Genomic DNA, 7,193 nt, shown 5'->3' with positions numbered 1-7,193 from the left:
AAGAATACATTTGTTTTAAATTATTGAAGTATAAATTACCAAAGATACGATAGACTGCCATTTTCTGTTAATTCCCCAAATTCCTGAAGATTACTGTAAATTACCATGTAGCTTTGCCTCCCTAATCAAATGCACTGGTTTATCAGTGTGTGGGGATACAGTAGAAGCTATGATGAGCCCATATTAATCTGGTCTTCTGTCAGAGTGTGTGTAGTTTGGATCAAAGAGCAGTGCAGACCTAGTCAGAATGCAACTGTAGCGTTTATTGGTTCGGCTTCAGAGCAAAGCCCATCTGTCTGCCTTTCCCATCCTCTGTAGTGGCTCTTCGCTTGTTCTTTCCATGTGGTGGGGCCTTAGGAAAATGAAGTCATAGAAAACTCACACATATCAGCAGGTTTTCACCAGTGATGTGTTTTATAATTTTCAAAGTAGCTTCAAAGGCTCTAGAAAGTGAAAATGTCATTCGTTCAACACTTTCCTTTTTAAAGACTTGATTGGGTGATATCTGATGAAAGAATACCCTTTTATCTGTTCTCCGATATCATCAAGGCAGATTATACTGTGTAGCTTACTCATTGTCTTTCCATAGTAACAGTTATTTTATTCAGTGGATGATTGTATTACTGGCACTTACTGATTTGACTTTTGCTTAGAGTAATGGTCGATACATGTGTCTCTCTCACACTCACTCTTTCTTTGTTTCTTTCTTTCATTATCTCTTCTCTCTCTTTCTCTTCTCTCTCTCGCTCACCTGTATCTATCTACAGTATATCAGTATTTGCTGTTTGCTCCCTGCCTCTGTGTCTCACGAAAGGGGATGCTGGACCAATGAGAACCATGCGCGTCATGTGGTCAGTTGTCACGGCTCTCCTTGTCGCCATGCTCTTCGGTATCATCCAATCAGAACTGCAGAAAGGAGCTCTCATTCCAGGTAAGATTCCACAACACAACACTCCTCATCGATCTACTGTTTGCCATTGGTAATATAATTTACCTTACCTTGTGCAGATAGAGACTAGAACCTGTTTTTGTACAAGTGCTTGTGTATGATTGGATATCTTGGCAGTCTTGTTATCAGTCAAGGGTCTTTCATAGCTGTAATCCCAGAGCACTGAGTCTGTCTACTTGGTACTGGGTTGAGAGTGTGAGATCTCCTTGGTCATTGTTTGACCAATGAGATGCTTCATCACTGTAGGTTTCATCTGTCTCAGTGTGGTAGAGGAGTGGAGATGATCATCACTGATAGGGCTCTAATTACATATACTGTTAGGCCTCAGGTAATTACTCTATCCATCAGAGAACCAGGGAGAAGAGGTAGAAATGTTTTATCTGGTCCGCATGTGGTCCAGGGAATAAATGCTGCTTGCTTGTAGATGGGCTAACAACAGGGATCTATGACTCAAATCTTGCAGGGCTGTGTGTGTGTGTGTGTGTGTGTGTGTGTGTGTGTGTGTGTGTGTGTGTGTGTGTGTGTGTGTGTGTGTGTGTGTGTGTGTGTGTGTGTGTGTGTGTGTGTGTGTGTGTGTGTGTGTGTGACGGCTGAATTTACCTCTACCTTTACCTCTAGACAATGTTGAAGTGACTATATGCATCACTTCAGCTACACTACCGTTCAAAAGTTTGGGGTCACTTAGAAATGTCTTGTTTTTGAAAGAAAAGCACATTTTCTGTCCATTAAAATAACATCAAATTGATCAGAAACACAGTGTAGACATTGTTAATATTGTAAAGGGCTACTGTAGCTGGAAACAGCAGATTTCTTTAATGGAATATCTACATAGGCGTACAGAGGCCCATTATCAGCAACCATCACTTCTGTGTTCCAATGGCACGTTGTGTTAGCTAATCCAAGTTGATCATTTCAAAAGGTTAGTTGATAATTAGAAAACCCTTTTGCAATTATGTTAGCACAGCTGAAAACTGTTGTGCTGATTAAACAAGCAATACAACTGGCCTTCTTTAGACCAGTTGAGTATTTGGAGCATCAGCATTTGTGGGTTCAATTACAGGCTCAAAATGGCCAGAAACGAAGACTTTCTTCTGAAACTCGTCAGTCTATTCTTGTTCTGAGAAATGAAGGCTATTCCATGCAAGAAATTGCCAACAAACTGAAGATCTGGTACAACGCTGCATACTACTTCCTTCACAGAACAGATCAAACTGGCTCTTAGCAGAATAGAATGAGGAGTGGGAGGCCCCGGTGAGCAGTACAACTGAGCAAGAGGACAAGTACATTAGAGTGTCTAGTTTGAGAAGCAGGCGCCTCACAAGTCCTCAACTGGCAGCTTCATTAAATAGTACCCACAAAACACCCATCTCAACTTCAACAGTGAAGAGGTGACTCTGGGATGCTGGTCTTCAGAATCAAATCAAATCAAATGTATTTATATAGCCCTTCGTACATCAGCTGATATCTCAAAGTGCTGTACAGAAACCCAGCCTAAAACCCCAAACAGCAAGCAATGCAGGTGTAGAAGCACGGCCTTCTAGGTGGACAGAAAATGGGCAGAAAATGTGCTTTTCATTCAAAAACAAGGACATTTCTAAGTGACCCCAAACTTTTGAACAGTAGTGTATATATATTGGTTGGATAACAAAGCAATTGAAGGGTCCACCAGGGAGTGTCTAAGAGCCTAGCAGGCTGTCTTGAAGATGTTTGAAAGTTGAGAGGCTAATGCAGAAGACAGTGTTCATTAATGATGGAGAGCTATTCAGCCTCTCTATGATGAGCTGAGCCTGTTGAGCTGGGGGAAAGGGAAGGGAAAGTGGATGTGGTTCCCCAGAGCAGGGATAAGAGGTCAGAGCAGAGAGACCAAAGTTCACCCATAGTGGCCATGACAGTCTGCCTGTCACTGATGGAGAGAGACATCACTCAGCATCCACAGTGACCACTGACCATTGATACTGGGTGTGTTCACAATCAACCACCCTGGGGAATAGAGGGGTAAGTCACCTGACTGGCATTTTGGTAAGTTGTCCTGGATACACACAAATAAACACATGCACACTCTTTACATAAGGGGCCAAAAGATTGGAACCACATTTGCCATAAGAGGCCAAGTACATTTTATATGAGCTGACCCTCTGCTGAATGATCCCCATGCTAGAGCATTATAAGCGAAAATGTCAAGAGCACTAATTGGTCTCTCAGGGACAGAAGAATGTTCCTTATTGCCATTGGCACTGGGTCATTGTCCATGCCGTCCTACCACTGGAAACGGCTAATGTCCACTGCATCATGGGCATCCAGGAAAAAGCCATTGAAAATCAAAAGGGGTTTGACATTTATAAAGCATCTGCTTGTAGACTGTATTTTTCCTGCTTTCCAGAGGAGTCTGTGCTGATTTATATGTGCGTCTCTTGGCTGGTGTCCTGGTAATTGTGTGGATGGAATATTTCCTTGTGTTCTCCTTCACAGAGACAGCAGTGTGAGGGGAGGGCTGGAGTTACAGGGGTGGTCTGCCATCCTAATGGAAATTGTAGAAAAATAAAGGCTCCTAAGGTAGTCTCTAGATGCAGATGTCGAGGGTATTTCAATTGTTCTGGCCTACGTTTTAGAAAATAGTACAGTAGTTATTGAGTCTTGGTGTAGCCTACCTGAATACTAATTGACTGCACTGTTTGGTAAGAGAAACCTCCTAGGTTCGTTCTGATTATGTGAAGTTGGAACAGAGGGTATTTCTTCCTGACTGTAATACATGGTGGGTAGTGTGACTTTCCTGACTGTGTGTTGTAATGATGTTACACCGCTGGGGGGCTGGTAGCGAGAAGTCCAATTAGGAAGTGTAATCAAAGGCCAGCTTGTAAGCGTTGACATGTTAAATTAGTTGTGCCAGCAGCCTGCTGTTGATGGAAGTTTGTAACCAAGGGGTCACCCATGGTCCTCTCAAACAATATGGCTGCAGGATGGTAATAGAATCTATAAGTCATAACCTGGGGGGGGCGGCGGTTGAGATTGATAATGGAGCAGACGATGAATTTCTGTTGTTCCCTGTAGGGTCGTTCCATGTAATTTCAGCAAGCGATGACACCCACGATCTGAAATTGTTTCTGTAGTTGGAAACAGATAAGATTAGCATTCCTGTAACATTCTTTTGTTGAAGTATAATTTGATCTCTGAGAAATGAAGCTAATTAATGGTGCCGGAGGAGATGGCTGCTGTTTTACGGGCTCCTAACCAATTGTGATATTTTGTGTGTTTCTTCACGTAATTTTTTATTTCTTTGTACATAATGTTTCTGCCACTGTATCTTATGACCAAAAATAACTTCTGGATATCAGAACAGCGATTACTCACCTCGAACTGGACAAAGATTTTTTCTTTTAACGAGACGGACCCTAAGGATTTACTCCAGATACCCAAAAGGCCCAAATCCCTGTCATTCATGTGAAGAGAAGACGCAGATACAGGGGAGGTCCGGATGCCTTGTGAGAATTTGTCGGCGAGTGGGTAATCTGCCTCTACCATCCGTCCTATTGGCCAACGTGAATTCATTGGCGAATGAACTGGATGAGCTCCGTTCAAGACTATCCTACCAACGGGACATTAACCTCTTGCGACGAGCAATCCCGGATCCGGGAGCGTAATCATAGCCTCAAATTAATTAGCATAACGCGGCGGACATAAATACCCCTAGTAACTTTTCCTATTCATGAAAATCGCAAATGAAATGAAATAAATATATTCAAACACAAGCTTAGCCTTTTGTTAACTTCTTGCGACTAGCAAACCCGTATCCATGAGCGTAATCATAGCCTCAAACGCATTAGCATAACGCAACTTTTCCTATTCATGAAAATCGCAAATGAAATGAAATAAATACAGTGCCTTGCGAAAGTATTCGGCCCCCTTGAACTTTGCGACCTTTTGCCACATTTCAGGCTTCAAACATAAAGATATAAAACTGTATTTTTTTGTGAAGAATCAACAACAAGTGGGACACAATCATGAAGTGGAACGACATTTATTGGATATTTGAAACTTTTTTAACAAATCAAAAACTGAAAAATTGGGCGTGCAAAATTATTCAGCCCCTTTACTTTCAGTGCAGCAAACTCTCTCCAGAAGTTCAGTGAGGATCTCTGAATGATCCAATGTTGACCTAAATGACTAATGATGATAAATACAATCCACCTGTGTGTAATCAAGTCTCTGTATAAATGCACCTGCACTGTGATAGTCTCAGAGGTCTGTTAAAAGCGCAGAGAGCATCATGAAGAACAAGGAACACACCAGGCAGGTCCGAGATACTGTTGTGAAGAAGTTTAAAGCCGGATTTGGATACAAAATGATTTCCCAAGCTTTAAACATCCCAAGGAGCACTGTGCAAGCGATAATATTGAAATGGAAGGAGTATCAGACCACTGCAAATCTACCAAGACCTGGCCATCCCTCTAAACTTTCAGCTCATACAAGGAGAAGACTGATCAGAGATGCAGCCAGAGGCCCATGATCACTCTGGATGAACTGCAGAGATCTACAGCTGAGGTGGGAGACTCTGTCCATAGGACAACAATCAGTCGTATATTGCACAAATCTGGCCTTTATGGAAGTGGCAAGAAGAAAGCCATTTCTTAAAGATATCCATAAAAAGTGTTGTTTAAAGTTTGCCACAAGCCACCTGGGAGACACACCAAACATGTGGAAGAAGGTGCTCTGGTCAGATGAAACCAAAATTGAACTTTTTGGCAACAATGCAAAACGTTATCAAGCTCATCACAATGAACACACCATCCCCACTGTCAAACATGGTGGTGGCAGCATCATGGTTTGGGCCTGCTCTTCTGCAGCAGGGACAGGGAAGATGGTTAAAATTGATGGGAAGATGGACGGAGCCAAATACAGGACCATTCTGGAAGAAAACCTGATGGAGTCTGCAAAAGACCTGAGACTGGGATGGAGATTTGTCTTCCAACAAGACAATGATCCAAAACATAAAGCAAAATCTACAATGGAATGGTTCAAAAATAAACATATCCAGGTGTTAGAATGGCCAAGTCAAAGTCCAGACCTGAATCCAATCGAGAATCTGTGGAAAGAACTGAAAACTGCTGTTCACAAATGCTCTCCATCCAACCTCACTGAGCTCGAGCTGTTTTGCAAGGAGGAATGGGAAAAAATTTCAGTCTCTCGATGTGCAAAACTGATAGAGACATACCCCAAGCGACTTACAGCTGTAATCGCAGCAAAAGGTGGCGCTACAAAGTATTAACTTAAAGGGGCTGAATAATTTTGCACGCCCAATCTTTCAGTTTTTGATTTGTTAAAAAAGTTTGAAATATCCAATAAATGTCATTCCACTTCATGATTGTGTCCCACTTGTTGTTGATTCTTCACAAAAAATACAGTTTTATATCTTTATGTTTGAAGCCTGAAATGTGGCAAAAGGTCACAAAGTTCAAGGGGGCCGAATACTTTCGCAAGGCACTGTATATTCAAACACAAGCTTAGCCTTTTGTTTAAACAGTAGAGTCGTGGTTGAATGACGACATGGAAACTATACAGTGGCTTTTTTTTCATGCACCGGCAAGACAGAACAGCTGCCCCCTATAAGACAAAGAGAGGTGGTCTGTGTTTATTTGTCAGTAACAGCTGGTGCGCGAAATCAAATATTAAGAACGTTTCAGGGTTTTGCTCGCCTGAGGTGGAGGATCTCATGATAACCTGTAGACCACACTATTTATCAAGAGTTTTCATCTATATTTTCTGTAGCTTTCTACATAACACCACAAACCGATGCTGGCACTAAGACCGCACTCAACGAGCAAACAATGAGCAAACAAGACAATGCTCATCCAGAGGCGACACTCCTAGAGGCCGGGGACTTTAATGCAGGGAAAATTGAATCCGTTTCACCTCATTTTTAGCAGTATTTTACATGTGCAACCAGAGGAGAAAAAAATCTGACCATAATTATATCCCCCTGATTCCTGCTTACAAGCAAAAACTAAAGCAGGAAGTACCAGTGACTCGCGCAACACGGAAGTGGTCAGATGACGCAAATGCTAAGCTACAGGACTGTTTTGCTAGCAATCCAGTTCTGGGATTCTTCCGATGGCATTGATGAGTACACCACATCAGTCACTGGTTTTACCAATAAGTGCATCGAGGATGTCGTCCCCACAGTGACTGTACGTACATACCCCAACCAGAATCCATTGATTACAGGCAACATTCGCACTGAGCTAAAGGG

The sequence above is a fragment of the Oncorhynchus masou genome, chromosome 11 (genome assembly GCF_036934945.1).
Source record: "Oncorhynchus masou masou isolate Uvic2021 chromosome 11, UVic_Omas_1.1, whole genome shotgun sequence".
Lineage (NCBI taxonomy): Eukaryota > Metazoa > Chordata > Actinopteri > Salmoniformes > Salmonidae > Oncorhynchus > Oncorhynchus masou.
Note: the sequence above shows the minus strand (reverse complement) of the source record.